This window comes from Miscanthus floridulus, chromosome 8 (assembly GCF_019320115.1).
Source record: "Miscanthus floridulus cultivar M001 chromosome 8, ASM1932011v1, whole genome shotgun sequence".
In the NCBI taxonomy this organism is placed as follows: domain Eukaryota; kingdom Viridiplantae; phylum Streptophyta; class Magnoliopsida; order Poales; family Poaceae; genus Miscanthus; species Miscanthus floridulus.
The window spans coordinates 76591185-76608891 of NC_089587.1; positions in this window are offsets into that span (position 1 = coordinate 76591185).

The window sequence follows — 17707 nt, forward strand, 5'->3', positions numbered from 1 at the left end:
TACTGCTGATCCTGCTGGGGGTCCTCACTCACCTCGAATGGCTCACCCTCTAATCGTGATCCAATCGTCAATCAAACATCATTCCAATCATTACATGCATACAAGATAGAACTCCATTAGAACAGTACACCAAACAGTGAACACATATGTTGAAAAGCTTACAGATCTATTCTACGCATTGCTACGAACACATGAGCGAAAGAATCACTCAAATCGGACTTAAAACGTGAAAGTTATGCATGAAATAAGATGTAATGGCAATTCTATAAATAAACTAACCTATTTTCGAATTAAAACAATTAAAAATCTGAATTTAAATGAAATTTGGACCTGGCATACTATTTCTGGAAATGACAGGGTTCTAAACGAATAAAATCAGGACCAAAAAATAATTATTTTGAACTAACCAGGACTGCGGGTTGATTCACTAAAAACCAAGGGGCTATTTTGTAAAACTGGCATGGCTGACCGCGTGTTGACCGAGGCTGCTGACTCATCTGACACGTGGCACACTGTGGTTCGCTCGGTGCACCACATGGCGTGGACTAGTGCTGACGCAGGCACAGTGCGCCGGGTCCATGGTTCACCGTGGACCGGCCACTTAAGTCCAACCGGTATCTAATCTGGGCCATCTGTGCTAGATCCAATGGCACAGGGGTGAGGGTCGGGCGGTGGCTCACTGAGGAAGAAGCCCATGGCGGCGGCGCCATGGCTAGTGATTCGGTGCTTGCGGAAACAACGTTCTAGGGCGCCATTTGACCATCTAGGGGCACGGAAAGATGGAGATGCTCACCGTGAGTCGTCTAGAGGGGAACGCGGCGTCCGGGAAGGCTTCGAAGCTGGTCGTCGATGGCGGCCACGAACTGGAGAGGGAAAAGGCGCGCGGGTGAAGGCGAATCCGGGCGAAACAAGGCCAATTCGAGTAATTAGGGGTACCTTTGGCTGCGGTGAAACACGGTGAGGCCTCGGGTGGCTTCGGTGACGGTGTTCACGCTTGAGAGGGGGGGATTCACCGGCGGCGGTGGCTCACGGCAGCGGGCAGGGGATGGAGAAGGGCAGAGGGGAGGGGCTCAGCCTTTATAGGCGGGCGGCAGCGGCGTACAAGGAAAGGGAGCGAGGCGGGTTCGGCGCTTTCCATACGGGCGCCGGTGGCCTTCCATCGGAGCCGCGCCATTGACGGCGGAGAAAAGGAAAGAGCGTCGGGGAAGAAAGGAAGGTGGACGACGCGGCTGACAGGCGGGACCAGCGTGCAACGAGGGAGAAGGGAGCGGTGCATGCGGGCGAAGCCGAGGCAGGCCGCGGCTAAGCTGGGCCAGGCGGAACGGTGGCCCACCGAGCTGGCTAGAAGGGCCGCGTGCGGGGGGGGGGAAAGAAAGTCTCAGCAGCAGGCTGGGCCGCGCAGGGTGCGAGCCATAGTTCTGATGCGGGGCAGGCCGCCGGTTGATGCCAGCGCGGAAAAAAAAGAAGGGCTAGGCTGGGCTGCTTCGGTTGGGCTGAAAAAAAAGAGAAGATGAATTCTTTTCAAATCCAATTTTTTTTCCAATTCTATTTTCTCCATTTTAAGCCAAATTCAAATAAGTTTTGAATTCGATTTTCAAATCATCTAGCCCTACACTCAATCAAAAACCATATGATTCGGCATGAATGCAACAAACAAGTTTCTAAACTTATGGTTTATTTTATTTATACAATATTTATTATTTGACCTATGTTAGAAATACCTAGAAAATGTATAAATAGGGCAAGAATTTAATTGCTAATTGCAGTAGAATTTTGGGCGTTACAAGGATTACGAGGACGAGTAGTCGGTTCTTCATGCAACCTACCCCTTTTGGGACTTGTTTACAAAGGGGGAGTGTTAGGCTTTGATTTATCTTGTAAATAAGTTAGTTGGTCACTTAGTTTTGAGACTTTAAAACCTTTAGCTTGTGTGAACTATGTCGTGTGTGGCTAATATGTGATGGACAACTATATATATGTGTTTGTGATGCATGATTGTAGGACAAGTAATGGTTATCTATCTACCTTATTAGCTTGTGTTTGTCTCTACTTGTGATGGTGGATGTATTTTGGATGGCCATGTGTTGCTTCAAGTTTCTACTTTGAAATCTTGGCCATCATATTCTCTTTTACTTGTGTGAAATAACATGTCATATTGCATCTCTTTTCACGGATATATATTTGTTCACACACACTTGTTGCACCCCATAGATTGCAAAATTTAGGTCGAGCTTTTGTCTTGATGTATGCAAATCATGTATAGATGATTCTAATTGAAATTGAAATTCATGCATACATCAAGGGGGAGCTCTTCATAAATTTTGGGTTTCAAAAGCTTTAAATTCTTTCATTCTTATAAAAGCCTAAGTTGGTTATCATCAATTACCAAAAAGGGGGAGATTGAAAGTGCAATTGCCCCCTATGTGGGTTTTGGTGTATTGATGACATCCAAATTAGGGACTAATGTGATCTTAATGAGATATGTCGTAGCTATTAGTCCCATGAAAGATTCAAAGAGTTGATAAAGATGAAATGGTATCCCTCAATTCTTGAAGTTGTAAAGGCAGACGAACTCAAAGCGCTCTCCAAGGGTTTTATTTTTGTTTTTGAGTTTAGGATCCGCCACACTATAAAGAGGGATGCAAACTTAGTTGGTCTGAGGAAGATAGAGTGCTCAAGCATAAAAATAAAATCAAAAGAGAGACACTCTAGCACTCCATGAGCACGTAGAATATTTTTCGGTGACTGTTGGTGTCGGAAGTCCCAACGTAAGTCAGAACTCCCAACCGTCGGAAGTCACGACTTATGCCAGAAGTCCTGACGCCTAGTCACTTAGCCTACGCGGTGACCGTGGCCGTCGAAAGTCCCGACATAAGATAGAACTCCCAACCATCGGAAGTCATGACTCATGTCGGAAGTCCTGACGCCCAGTCACTTAGTCTGTGCGGTGACCGTGGTTGTCGGAAGTCCCGATGTGAGTCAGAACTCCCGACAGTCGGAAGTCCTGACCCAAGTCAGGAGTCCCAACACCTAGGGTTTTGCTGGCTAGCTGACTGCGCCCGTCGGAAGTCCCGACGTACGTCGGGAGTCCCGACCGCAACATTGACTTGCTCGTGCGGACTTTTGACCCTACATGAACAGTGTTTTCTGTTAAGGTCAGAAGTCCCGAGATCTGTGTCGAAACTTCTGACGTAGATCTGAACGGTTAGATTTCTACTATGAGTATAAATAGACCTCTCCTTACTTCTAACCGGTACAAACTGATTTATAGCTTACAAACCTTCGTGCTCAACAGCTCCCAAGCATTCAAGGCACCCCTCTCCTCTCCCCTTTGCTCCAATCTTTGATTCCCCTAGGGTTTTGAGTGAAAGGAGAGTGGATTAAGTGAGAGAACCACTTTGGCAAGCTTGAGCACTTGATTTCTTCGTCAAGCCGGTTGGATTTGCGTCTATTACTCTTGGGGCTTTGCCCCTAGCTGGCTAGGTGTTGCCCAAGAGCTTCCATCTTGTGGAAGAGCCCTAGGAAATTTGTATTAGCCTTTATTTGTTAGTGGAAAGCTCAAGTGGCCTTTGTGGTTGCTTTGAGAGAGGCAAGGAGGTGAAGGAGACTCTGACCTTTGTGGTCTCCTCAACAATGAGGACATAGGAGCTTCTTTGTGGGGTTGCCAAACCTCGGGATAAATCTTTATGTCCCATGTGCTTGTTGTTGTGTTTGCTCAAAACTGTCCTGGCATTGTTTAGTCCATACAAATTTGGCATTCTTCTCTAACAACGCAGTCATGGGCTTGGCTAACTTAGAGAATCCCTCGATGAATCTCCTATAATACCCAGCCATACCTAGAAAACTCTGAATCTCACTAACATCTTTGGGTGGCTTCCAACTCAACACATCTCTAACCTTCTTGGGATCTACTGCTACCCCTCCATTAGAGATTATGTGACCAAGGAAAGATACTTCTTTTAGCCAGAACTCACATTTGCTGAACTTGGCATAAAGTTGATGTTCTCTAAGCTTCTGCAACACCAATCTCAAATGTTCTTCATGCTCTTCTTCATTCTTAGAATACACTAGTATGTCATCAATGAACACGACGACAAACTTGTCAAGGTACTCCATGAACACTTTGTTCATCAGATACATTAAGTAGGCAGGTGCATTTATCAGACCAAAAGACATGACTATGAACTCATATAGTCCGTAATGGGTCACAAAGGCGGTCTTGGGGATGTCAGTACGCCTTATCCTCAGCTGATGGTATCCAGATCGAAGGTCAATCTTGGAAAACACACAAGCCCCTTTCAATTGGTCAAATAGGTCATCAATTCTAGGTAATGGGTACTTGTTCTTAATTGTGACCTCATTAAGTGACCTGTAGTCTATGCACATCCTTTGTGTACCATCCTTCTTTTCTACAAACAGTACTGGTGCACCCCAAGGTGATGAACTAGGTTGAACATAACCCTTGTCTAACAATTCCCTTAATTGTTTCTTAAGTTCTGCTAATTCATTCACTCCCATTCTATAGGGTCTCTTAGCTATGGGTGCAGTTCTAGGTAAAAGTTCAATAATAAACTCGATGTCTCGGTCAGGTGGCATACCTGGCAATTCCTCAAGGAAGACATCTGGGTACTCATTCACTATCCTTATATCTTCTATGGTTGTGCCTTCCAACTGATTAACCCAGCAGATTTTTATAGCTGACTAAGTTGCCACATACACCACTTCTTCTCTAGTTGAAGTGATAAGATTCACAGAACTATTACCACAGTTAATAACTGCTTTCTACAACCTTAGCCAATCCATACCTAAGATGACATCGATACCAGTAGAATTTATGACTACAAGATTTGCTTGAAATTCTACCCCCCCTTATGCTGAGACTAGCAGCTAAGCATATCCACTCTGCTTTCATTACCCCACTAGGTGAGCTTACTAACATGTGTTTCTTCATAACACTTACTGGAATACCATGCTTCTTTATGAATGTATATGTTATGAAGGAATGCGAAGCACCAGAATCAAAAAGTACTGTAGCTGAGTTTGAGTTGACCGGAAACGTACCGATCACCACATCCGGTGCCTCCTGAGCTGTTTCAGCGGTAACATGGTTCACCTTTCCCCAAACGTAGTTCTACTGTGAATTAGTCTTCTTGGGGCATCTATTGGAGTAATGTCCTGGCTCTCCACAATTGAAGCACTTGTTGTCATTAACTGCATTTGGCGCTTTTGGTGCGCCATTCCTCTACGGAGCATTGGGGGCATTATTCCTTACTGGTACATTGTTGGGTTGCTGCTGGCGCTGAGCTGGTGCCTTGTACTGCTATTGCTGCTGCTGTGCACGCTGCTTGCTGCTAGTTATGGTTGGGACCTGTCTAACCTTGGTAGCACTGCTGAGGTTGAGTTTGTTGAGGGTTGGTACGGAAGCGAGAGTTGCTCCCGGATTGCTGTCCTTGAAATTTCCTCTTCTTGTCCTCCATCCTGGCGGCACTTATTCTCAATCACTAAAGCTTTGTCCACCAGCTACTGAAAGTTAGCAAAGGTATGGGACAACAGCTGGTACTAGAGACCATCATTCAAGCCCTCCATAAACAGCTCCTGCCTCTTTCCATCCTCGTCTACCTTAGTAGGTGCATACCATGACAATTGTATAAACTTGTCACGATATTCAGCAATAGTCATGCTCCCTTGCTTAAGAGCCAAGAACTCTCTTCTTCTTCTTCATCAGTCCTACAGGTACATGGTGAGTGCGGAAGGCACTGTGGAACTCAGCCCAAGTGATGGGATTAGCTTCGGTGCGGCCAAAGCGGAATGAGTCCCACCAATCCTGTGCAGCTCCCTGCAACTGTCCAGAAGCATATAAAACTTTCTCCCTATCATCACATTGGGCAATCTCCAGTTGTCTCTCAATGGCACATAGCCAATCATCGGCTTGGAGTGGGTCGGCAGAGTGCTTGAATACAGGTGGGTGTCCTTTCAGAAACTCTCCCCTCTTATCTCTGACATGAGGGGGTGCATTCCCATTCCCTTGCCCCATGTTCTGCATGTTTTGGGCCATCTGTTGAAGCAACTGGGTCTGCATCATCATTACCTGCTCCTTGGTGACTGGGGGTGGTGGCGGCGGTTCCTCGCCTCCCTGGTTGTTCCTCCTGGTGTTCACCATCTGTAGAGGCATCATATAAGTCTCACATGTCCAAGCATATAACTCTTACAAGGTACTGGTGTAACAAGAGTAGGTGTAGACAAGAGATATATGTAGGGTATGCAAGAAGATATTTGTTCTGAACTTTTCCAGCAAGTTGGATAACAGCTGTGCTGTAAAACGAGCATATCTTACTCTCTGATTATCATATGACTGCATAGCATACCTTTCTCGAAAGCTTATGAAATTCTCTACAACTTTTGTTTAGGACACTTTTTCAGATTCTGACGTTTACTTAGTCAAATACAAATGATAAGCTAGTACTATTCCGGAATCCTGACAGCAGCAGAAACCTCAACTTACAACAGCTGTATCTCATAATTTATAATAGCTATTGAGGTGATTCCAGAGCCAAAAGAAAGATGTTGAAGTCTACTTATCTCCATAAAAATTTCATGACCTTTGAGTATCTAGATTACGAGATATGAACTGAATAAAGACAGACTATTCCGAATGATACAGCATGATAAAACGAAACCCAACTATTGATTCATAATATCCTTAAACCCTAACCTTAACTAGATGACCGTGGACATGCCCACAAGTCATCACAATCATATCAAAGATCCAAATCAAACATTATTCATAATGACAAATATCCAACCATGCAACTAACACTTGTCCAACCATTAAAAGAAAGAAACTAAATACTCTCTCGCGTAGCTACGCGTGCTTATTACATATTTTTAAGACTCTCCTATGGGTATGGGTCGATGTTGGTGCTAGTGCTGGGGTCTCCAGATTCTCCTCTGGTCCTCGGGGGTGACTGAGCGGGTACTCCTGAATCTTCCACATCTGGACCTCCTAGCTGCTGCTTCAGTGTAGCGTTCTCACGAAGCCAGCTGCATGTAGGCCCTCCCCATGACATCGAGCTCATCCAGGGCTTGAATCCAAGTCAGTGTGGGTCTCAGCCAAGCACAACAGGGTAGGCCTCAGCCTCAGGTTTGCCTCTCCAAGTGGTGCAGCGATGTTGCACGTAGACTTGTCCGCTCCTGACGGTGGGGAAGATAGCGGTCATCCTCCCTAGGCGATGTCGTCGAAGTGACGGTCGCGGTTGACCATCAACGCCTATCGAGCTGCATCCCTGATGACGGCCACACGTGTGAGCCATGTAGTGGTGGAACAGTGGATGTAGCGCACCCAAGTCCCCTCTTGGATGTACACTTCTGTCTCCCAGAAGTCGGTGTAGTCGGGGTGGGTCCAATGCTCTGTCCTGTACTGTACAGTGCCTCCGAGGGTGGTAGCGATGCACAAGTGCGAGAAGCCTAGGGTGGTAGTAGCCATCACCCTCCAAGTCGTAGTGGATCTTCGTAGTCCATCCCTGAGCCAACGGTGCATTATGATCATCATCATTGTCATCATCCCCATCGTCTCCACCGTCTCCATCGTCTCCACCATCTCCACCATCTCCACCATCATCAACATCAGAATCATCAGAACCATCTCCATCATCGGGGTCACCAGCTCCCTCCTGGCCACCTTGTTCCTGTACTTCCTTGGGATCTTCCTCAGACTCCTCTATCTCAATGGGTCCCTCAAACATGGGTCCCTCCTCTGTTTCTTCATCCATTGGATCCTCCAACAAGTCCTCCAGAGGTTCCCCCATGGGCACCTCCACAGGTGGTTCCTCCTCTTGGTTCCTTAGAGCCTCCACAAGGTGTGCCGGGACACGCTTGCCCAAAGTGAACCTGGTCCTCCTAGTGGGCATTAGGATGGTCCTCTTGCACGGGGTCTGCTTGGTACGGGCCATCTACAAGAATGAAAAGGTTGAGTATTAGAACAAAATAATTTTTGGCAACAGATAAAGAATAGAATATAAGCAAAAATTTTATAGCAAAGTAAAGGTAGTAAAATAAAGATAATGAAATCCTAAAAATGTCCATTTCTATCTAGGTTTTTCAGTCCTACAGTCAGTTATAGCTCTGATACCAATTTGTCGCACCTAATTTTGCAAAGCAAAACCAAGTACTCATATATGTGCGCCCTAGGATGTCCAAACACACACATATATCACAAATTGCAATAGTATCAAAGTAAAGTACTTATTACATCGCATATCTCATCATAAAGTTACATACAAAGTTTGCTCGAAGGCAATATTATTACAAACACAGCGGAATAACTAGCCCAAACTGCCACAGGGACTCCAACATGGTGAACGTCACCCTAGTAGTCCTGGACATCCTCCGGAAACTCTTCATATCCATTATCTGTTACCCATCCGGGATTTTCATTAGATGTAAAGCAAGTGTAAGCTCACCATGCTTAGCAAGTATAACAAAGGGATCTATGAGGCTCAAATAGGCTTGACACTGTTTGGCTACGGTTCGCAATTTTAGTTGATCAATTTTTAGCAACCTGAATTACTACTTTAATGAATAGTCCCAATTCCCAAGTGGTATTAAAGTATCAAAGCTTTATCTCATAACCCATCCATCCATCAACCACAGTAACCACTAATCTCGAAGGATCCAGACCTGCTCGTATCCGTGAGCATGGCTGTTATAACAGGTTAATTATTTCTGCAGAAATTATACATCTTTACCCATCGAGCCGTGATTCCTAATCGGGGTTCGCGAGACCCACTACACCTCTTCCTAGGAAGTGTGGCAGAGTTTCACTATGAAACCCTTAGCTAGTTGCACTAACAGGTCGTAGCTACAAAGGAATGGCACACGTGGGCATCGCAGCACGGTGCACACCCTAACAGAAAAAGGAAAGATACCCTCTTACCCCTTACTGGAGCTACAGACGAGCTAGTACAAACTAGATAATAGGTTAAAGTTAGAGCCATTTGACACTTAGGGTTGTACGGTCCCTCCTGGGTTGCCGCTTCAGGATTAAGTCCTTATGGAGAGGCACTAGAGTACTCAACCCCGTACTCCAGCCCCCTATGCTGTTGCTAAAAAGTTCCATTTTATCACATTGCATATAGTCTTTAAATATGTTTAACAATTACTTCATGTTAAGCGCTGCAGCATCTATCCAAAATGCCTACCCAATAAACCCAGGTATCAAGGATATGTGGTACAAGGAATCATCTAGGTAAAGTCCTTAAAGGCAATTCAAATTAAACTCATGCATGAATGTAAGTGGTAGTAGTTCATAGGTAACAAGGGGCCTTTGGTACACTTGCCTTCCTCAAAGTCGTCCTAGGAGTACTGCTGATCCTGCTGGGGGTCCTCACTCACCTCGAATGGCTCACCCTCTAATCGTGATCCAATCATCAATCAAACATCATTCCAATCATTACATGCATACAAGATAGAACTCCATTAGAACAGTACACCAAACAGTGAAAACATATGTTGAAAAGCTTACAGATCTATTCTACGCATTGCTACGAACACATGAGCGAAAGAATCACTCAAATCGGACTTAAAACAGTGAAAGTTATGCATGAAATAAGATGTAATGGCAATTCTATAAATAAACTAACCTATTTTCGAATTAAAACAATTAAAAATCTGAATTTAAATGAAATTTGGACCTAGCATACTATTTCTGGAAATGACAGGGTTCTAAACGAATAAAATCAGGACCAAAAAATAATTATTTTGAACTAACCAGGACTGCGGGTTGATTCACTAAAAACCAAGGGGCTATTTTGTAAAACTGGCATGGCTGATCCTCGTGTTGACCGGGGCTGCTGACTCATCTGACACAGTGGCACACTGTGGTTCGCTCGGTGCACCACATGGCGTGGACTAGTGCTGACGCAGGCACATGGTGCGCCGGGTCCATGGTTCACCGTGGACCGGCCACTTAAGTCCAACCGGTATCTAATCTGGGCCATCCTGTGCTAGATCCAACGGCACAGGGGTGAGGGTCGGGCGGTGGCTCACTGAGGAAGAAGCCCATGGCGGCGGCGCCATGGCTGGCGATTCGGTGCTTGCGGAAACAGACGTTCTAGGGCGCCATTTGACCATCTAGGGGCACTGGAAAGATGGAGATGCTCACCGTGAGTCGTCTAGGAGGGGAACGCGGCGTCGGGAAGGCTTCGAAGCTGGTCGTCGACGGCGGCCACGAACTAGATAGAGAAAAGGCGCGCGGGTGAAGGCGAATCCGGGCGAAACAAGGCCAATTCGAGTAATTAGGGGTACCTTTGGCTGCGGTGAAACACGGTGAGGCCTCAGGTGGCTTCGGTGACGGTGTTCACGCTTGAGAGGGGGGGATTCACCGGCGGCGGTGGCTCACGGCAGCGGGCAGGGGATGGAGAAGGGCAGAGGGGAGGGGCTCAGCCTTTATAGGCGGCGGCAGCGGCGTACAAGGAAAGGGAGCGAGGCGGGTTCGGCGCTTTCCATACGGGCGCCGGTGGCCTTCCATCGGAGCCGCGCCATTGACGGCGGAGAAAAGGAAAGAGCGTCGGGGAAGAAAGGAAGGTGGACGACGCGGCTGACAGGCGGGACCAGCGTGCAACGAGGGAGAAGGGAGCGGTGCATGCGGGCGAAGCCGAGGCAGGGCCGCGGCTAAGCTGGGCCAGGCGGAACGGTGGGCCCACCGAGCTGGCTAGAAGGGCCGCGTGCGGGGGGGGGGGAAAGAAAGTCTCAGCAGCAGGCTGGGCCGCGCAGGGTGCGAGCCATAGTTCTGATGCGGGGCAGGCCGCCGGTTGATGCCAGCGCGGGAAAAAAAAAGAAGGGCTAGGCTGGGCTGCTTCGGTTGGGCTGAAAAAAAAGAGAAGATGAATTCTTTTCAAATCCAATTTTTTTTCCAATTCTATTTTCTCCATTTTAAGCCAAATTCAAATAAGTTTTGAATTCGATTTTCAAATCATCTAGCCCTACACTCAATCAAAAACCATATGATTCGGCATGAATGCAACAAACAAGTTTCTAAACTTATGGTTTATTTTATTTATACAATATTTATTATTTGACCTATGTTAGAAATACCTAGAAAATGTATAAATAGGGCAAGAATTTAATTGCTAATTGCAGTAGAATTTTGGGCGTTACAAGGATTACGAGGACGAGTAGTCGGTTCTTCACTGCAACCTACCCCTTTTGGGACTTGTTTACAAAGGGGGAGTGTTAGGCTTTGATTTATCTTGTAAATAAGTTAGTTGGTCACTTAGTTTTGAGACTTTAAAACCTTTAGCTTGTGTGAACTATGTCGTGTGTGGCTAATATGTGATGGACAACTATATATATGTGTTTGTGATGCATGATTGTAGGACAAGTAATGGTTATCTATCTACCTTATTAGCTTGTGTTTGTCTCTACTTGTGATGGTGGATGTATTTTGGATGGCCATGTGTTGCTTCAAGTTTCTACTTTGAAATCTTGGCCATCATATTCTCTTTTACTTGTGTGAAATAACATGTCATATTGCATCTCTTTTCACGGATATATATTTGTTCACACACACTTGTTGCACCCCACAGATTGCAAAATTTAGGTCGAGCTTTTGTCTTGATGTATGCAAATCATGTATAGATGATTCTAATTGAAATTGAAATTCATGCATACATCAAGGGGGAGCTCTTCATAAATTTTGGGTTTCAAAAGCTTTAAATTCTTTCATTCTTATAAAAGCCTAAGTTGGTTATCATCAATTACCAAAAAGGGGGAGATTGAAAGTGCAATTGCCCCCTATGTGGGTTTTGGTGTATTGATGACATCCAAATTAGGGACTAATGTGATCTTAATGAGATATGTCGTAGCTATTAGTCCCATGAAAGATTCAAAGAGTTGATAAAGATGAAATGGTATCCCTCAATTCTTGAAGTTGTAAAGGCAGACGAACTCAAAGCGCTCTCCAAGGGTTTTATTTTTGTTTTTGAGTTTAGGATCCGCCACACTATAAAGAGGGATGCAAACTTAGTTGGTCTGAGGAAGATAGAGTGCTCAAGCATAAAAATAAAATCAAAAGAGAGACACTCTAGCACTCCATGAGCACGTAGAATATTTTTCGGTGACTGTTGGTGTCGGAAGTCCCGACGTAAGTCAGAACTCCCGACCGTCGGAAGTCATGACTTATGCCAGAAGTCCTGACGCCTAGTCACTTAGCCTACGCGGTGACCGTGGCCGTCGGAAGTCCCGACATAAGACAGAACTCCCAACCATCGGAAGTCATGACTCATGTCGGAAGTCCTGACGCCCAGTCACTTAGTCTGCGCGGTGACCGTGGCCGTCGGAAGTCCCGATGTGAGTCAGAACTCCCGACAGTCGGAAGTCCTGACCCAAGTCAGGAGTCCCAACACCTAGGGGTTTTGCTGGCTAGGCTGACTGCGCCCGTCGGAAGTCCCGACGTACGTCGGGAGTCCCGACCGCAACATTGACTTGCTCGTGCGGACTTTTGACCCTACATGAACAGTGTTTTCTGTTAAGGTCAGAAGTCCCGAGATCTGTGTCGAAACTTCTGACGTAGATCTGAACGGTTAGATTTCTACTATGAGTATAAATAGACCTCTCCTTACTTCTAACCGGTACAAACTGATTTATAGCTTACAAACCTTCGTGCTCAACAGCTCCCAAGCATTCAAGGCACCCCTCTCCTCTCCCCTTTGCTCCAATCTTTGATTCCCCTAGGGTTTTGAGTGAAAGGAGAGTGGATTAAGTGAGAGAACCACTTTGGCAAGCTTGAGCACTTGATTTCTTCGTCAAGCCGGTTGGATTTGCGTCTATTACTCTTGGGGCTTTGCCCCTAGCCGGCTAGGTGTTGCCCAAGAGCTTCCATCTTGTGGAAGAGCCCTGGGAAATTTGTATTAGCCTTTATTTGTTAGTGGAAAGCTCAAGTGGCCTTTGTGGTTGCTTTGAGAGAGGCAAGGAGGTGAAGGAGACTCTGACCTTTGTGGTCTCCTCAACAATGAGGACATAGGAGCTCCTTTGTGGGGTTGCCAAACCTCGGGATAAATCTTTATGTCCCATGTGCTTGTTGTTGTGTTTGCTCGAGATTACTTGTATTTGTTTGTCTCTCTATCTCCCGAACTTTATTTTAGGGTTTGGACTCGATCTACGGTTTGGAGGCATTTCGGAGTCAAGGGAGTGACCCAACATCTTCACCAAACTACTAGTAAGTGGGGTTGTAAGATTATTTATCCGCAAAGTTAAATTTGGCACTGCTTTTGTAGTTCACGTAAGCGTTGGGACTTCTGACGACGTCGGGAGTTCCGACCCAAACTACCGGGACTTCGGACATTGACTGATAAATTTGAACTTAGCATTTGTAGTTAATTTTTAGATATGCCTATTCACCTCTCCTCTAGGCATTGTTAGATCTGTTCAGTTGCTCTAAGAATCTTTGCAGTTTTCTCTCAGTCCACCTATATAATAGCTAGCTCTTCACTATTAATACATGATCCACTTATCTCTCTCACAAAGTTTCTCAATTCTTATGTCTAAGCCGGCCATAAACTTACATCCTGCTTCTCTTCTCTCTCATCTTTTTTCTCCTCCAGTTCAGCATTCAGCTACCTTATAGCCTGCTATTATACTTGCTCTAAGCCCCACCGCCGCGCATGGCCCCAGCACGGCAACACACCACCTCGACACGCAGAGCAAGTGAGCAACCACCACCTCCACCACCAAGATGTAGCAAGAGCAGCAACAGCCAGTAGCAATGCCCCATGCCTACACCATGGTCCTCATCGCCACGCTCCTCTTGGCCGCTGTCACGGTGGCGCCGTGCGCGGGGGAGGTCACGCGACATCGCCACCGACGAGGGCAGGGACCTATCGTCCGCCGACGCACCAGGCCTCCGACACTGCCCGCCCTAGGGGCCCGACGCCGCCTCGTCCCCAGACTCCTCGAAAGCACCGTCGTCGAGTTCCAATGCGTAACCTGGCGCCGGTCCTAGAGACCTATCTATGTACGAGCAAGATTCTTGGCCGGCATGCTCGCTCCTCGTCCTCGAGACGAGTGTATATATGGCGGCATGGATCAGTTCATTCCTTCCTTCCTTCCTTCCTTCCTTGTAATAACGGTGTGCACCTGACGACGATGATACATATGGTGGTTTGAACGTTCATTGGGTGCTGAGCAGTTCATTTTAATATGGAGTTTTTCCTTTACCTTTTTCATCATTCCTTTTCAATTTTTCATATGTACTGAGCGCCCATGGTGCGATAAGAGAAAATTTTCAATTTGTTGGACTGATGGCTGATCGATCAAGGTGCCCATTGCGCGAACTATCTCTAATCATAAGGTGTTATTTTTATTCATTATTCATACAGATACAATTAAGATTTAAGAGGTTGCTTGATACCTTTGCTCTGCTAAGTACTTTCTAGCGTCGTCGGGCGAGGATTTTAGAGCAGCCAACATCTTGGGTTTCGGTTTGGGGGAAAGCACATATCGGTTTCTTTGTGTGTGTGTGTGTGTGTGTGTGTGTGTGTTGGCCAGATTGTGGCTGCTTTTTCATTAGGGCATCTCCAATGTATAGAACCAACCCCATTTCTATACTAAGATGTAACATCATGTGTTAAATTGCCCCCAATGTTTATAACCGGTACTTTTAGAACCAACTCCATTTCTATACTAAGATGTAACACCATGTGTTAAATTGCCCCCAATGTTTATAACCGGTACTTTTAGGGCATGTTTGGATCCCTCCTATAAACTTTAGAGCTCTAAAAGTTTTAGAGCACTTTAGCTCCATTTTGAGCTCTAACGCTTTAATGTGAGGTGGGCTAAAGTTTATAACTAACTTTAGACTACTTGTTTGGAGCTTTAGCTCTAAATTTTAGAGCTCGAGAGGAAATCCAAACATGCCCTTAGATCTATAAGTGGGCCCCATATATTATTTAAAAAATTGGACTACCCAACTCCTCTTCCATCTCTTCCCATCTCATCGCAACCCACGCCCTCCACGCCGCTTCGTTGAGCTCCGACTAACCCCATCCGCTCCGCTCCTGCCAACGCCACGACACCTCCACTCCTTGGAGGTTATCTGACGCCGCCTCCGCTCTTGTGAGGTTGTGCGACATTGCCTCCTTTCTTGCGAGATCATCTGGTGTTGTTGGATCTTGCGGGCGAGCAGTTTGGCACCAAATTCGGCGGACAAGGAGCTGCAACTCGACATCAGGACCTGTTGGCTTCACCACGGCCCGCCTCTGTTCCTCGGAGCCTTGTCACGCCACCTCTGCCGCTCCACCATGCCCTACCGCTGCTCCCCCAGACCACCACACCTCCTCTTATATAGTCCGGGTGTAAGGTTACTAGATGGAATGCCAAATAATATGATATACGTTTGCTAGTTTGTTACAAGGTGATTAGATCAGCACGATTTACTTGGCTTCAAAGACTAACTAGTCGATATCTAACTTTTCAAGCAGTCGATGCACCTTGTTCGGCTTGAGCCTCTATCTTGGCAAGCTCAAACCATCCCATCCTAATTGGACTTGGGGTTCAATCACCCCCCCCCCCCTTTATTTCCTTAGCCTCCTCGCCTCATCTCCGTGACTAGGGGATGTTTCACCGGGCCTACAGGACGGCTCGATGCGACTAAGGCCACGTCCAATGCTATGGCTAATAGTACTAGAGTCCACATCCGCGCAATGCATCCAGCTCAGCTTTGCTAGTGGCCTTGCGGGTTGCTAGATTTACCACGCATAAGACTGTCTCCAACAAGGAGACCCATATGGACACCCAAACTCAAAATGGGTAACAGAGACCCAAAATCAGGCTCCTGCAGACTATCTATACGAGAGACTCATTTTGAGTTGCCTGATAGACACAACCTAAATATGAGCATCATCTCTCCTAGAAACTCATTTGCAGAAATGATTCTCTTTTCGGTCCTGTTGTTGGAGAAGATGTCAAATGTGTATTAAACCCTTTGACTGTAGCACTACCTAAAGGTCAAATAGATCTTGTATTTTGAATGTTATTGTTTGAGATGGTCTAAAGCACAAGCCACTGCTTGAGTCCACGTTGTAGGCTTGTAGCCAGCCGAGTCATGCACTTTCATGGAACCAAGAGAATCTCCCATGATAGAGAGAGGATTGAAAAGCAAAATTTATGTTAAATAGAATGGACGTATTGGTCTACATCGAGAATTTAATAACCTCGCGCCTTACTCATCTCTGTGAATATATATCAATTTTTCAACGAGATCTACTTCCTCAGTCCATAAAAAAAATGCAATTCTCACCTTTCGAGAAGTCAAATCATTTCAATTTTAACTAAAATTATATGCAAAAGTATTAACACTTATGAAACAAAATAATTACCATTAGATTAGTTATCGAATATATTTTTATAATATATTTATTTTGAGACATAAATGTTAATATAATTTACTAATAAAAACTTAATCAAAACTGAGCTCATTTGATTGACACGTTTTCTATAATTGTATTTTTTTTATGGAGGGAGTACATTACTGCGTGGCTCTGTTGGCCGTGCCTAAGCTGAAGACGTAGCCCGTAGGCAGACTGCAGACATGACACGGCACGATTAGTAATAACTAATAAGACTACTGACCTGACTACTCATAGCCTCATAGGGCCGTGCCTCATCGAGCGCGTGCCATACTCGGTGACGCTGCTTTGGCTATCTATAACCACTGGCTGCAGCGTGTGGCTTCTCTGTTTCTTCGCCCTAGTCCGTTTGGGCGTGTGGCGGATGGCCGAGACTCCTGCATGCGTGACCCCGGCCGTCCGAGTCGTGCGAGGGTCATGCGCGACCACGCGAGACGCGACACAAGGAGCTTGGCGCGCCTGAAGAAACGTCCTCCCCTAAAAATAGCCACACGGTCTTCGTATATAAACAATGCGCGCCCCGCCCCGCACCCGTCATCGCAATCGCAACACACAGCAAAGCAACGCAAGAAGCAACCACTGCACCGCCACCAAGCCGCCAAGGCAAAGAAGGCAGCAGCAGCAGCAGCGTCGCAATGGCCCGCGCCTGCGTGTTCCTCGTCGTGCTCCTCCTGGCCTGCCGTCGCTAGTGGCGCCGTTCGCGGGCGCGGCGCGCGTCGACGTCGTCGAGGGCAGGTCCATGAAGTCCGCCGATGCACCGGAGGCCGACGCGCCCGCTCCCGCTCCCGGGACCCGACTCCGCCTCGTCGCCGGACTCGTCGGAGGCACCCTCCAGCAGCAGCTCTTCCGACTAGCCGCCCGGCAGAAATCTCGCTCCGATGATCTATCCGACCCGGCAAAACTATTTATTTCCCTCTTGATTCTCTGGAATAATGTGCTGCACCCTGATGATGTGTGTGTGCATGGGTGCGCGCGGCAAACGCATGCTGGAATGCGCTTGCCTAATTGTTATTTTGTTGTTGTTTCCTCTCTTTCCTATTTTATTAAATTTGTTCATGTATATGTAATATGTGTCACCCAATATAATACGTGCTACGCCCTTTAATTTTTTTGGTGATGACATCATTTTTCAGTTTTTTGAATGAGCAATGCCACACATTATGTATAATCAGTTTGTATCAGGCTATATATCGACATCGGATTTCTGAAATTAAGCAACTTGTATAATAATGTAACGCGCCGGGCATTGTGCAATTAAACAACTTGTATAACCAGCTTCTGAAATGAATCAATCTGTATAATCATTT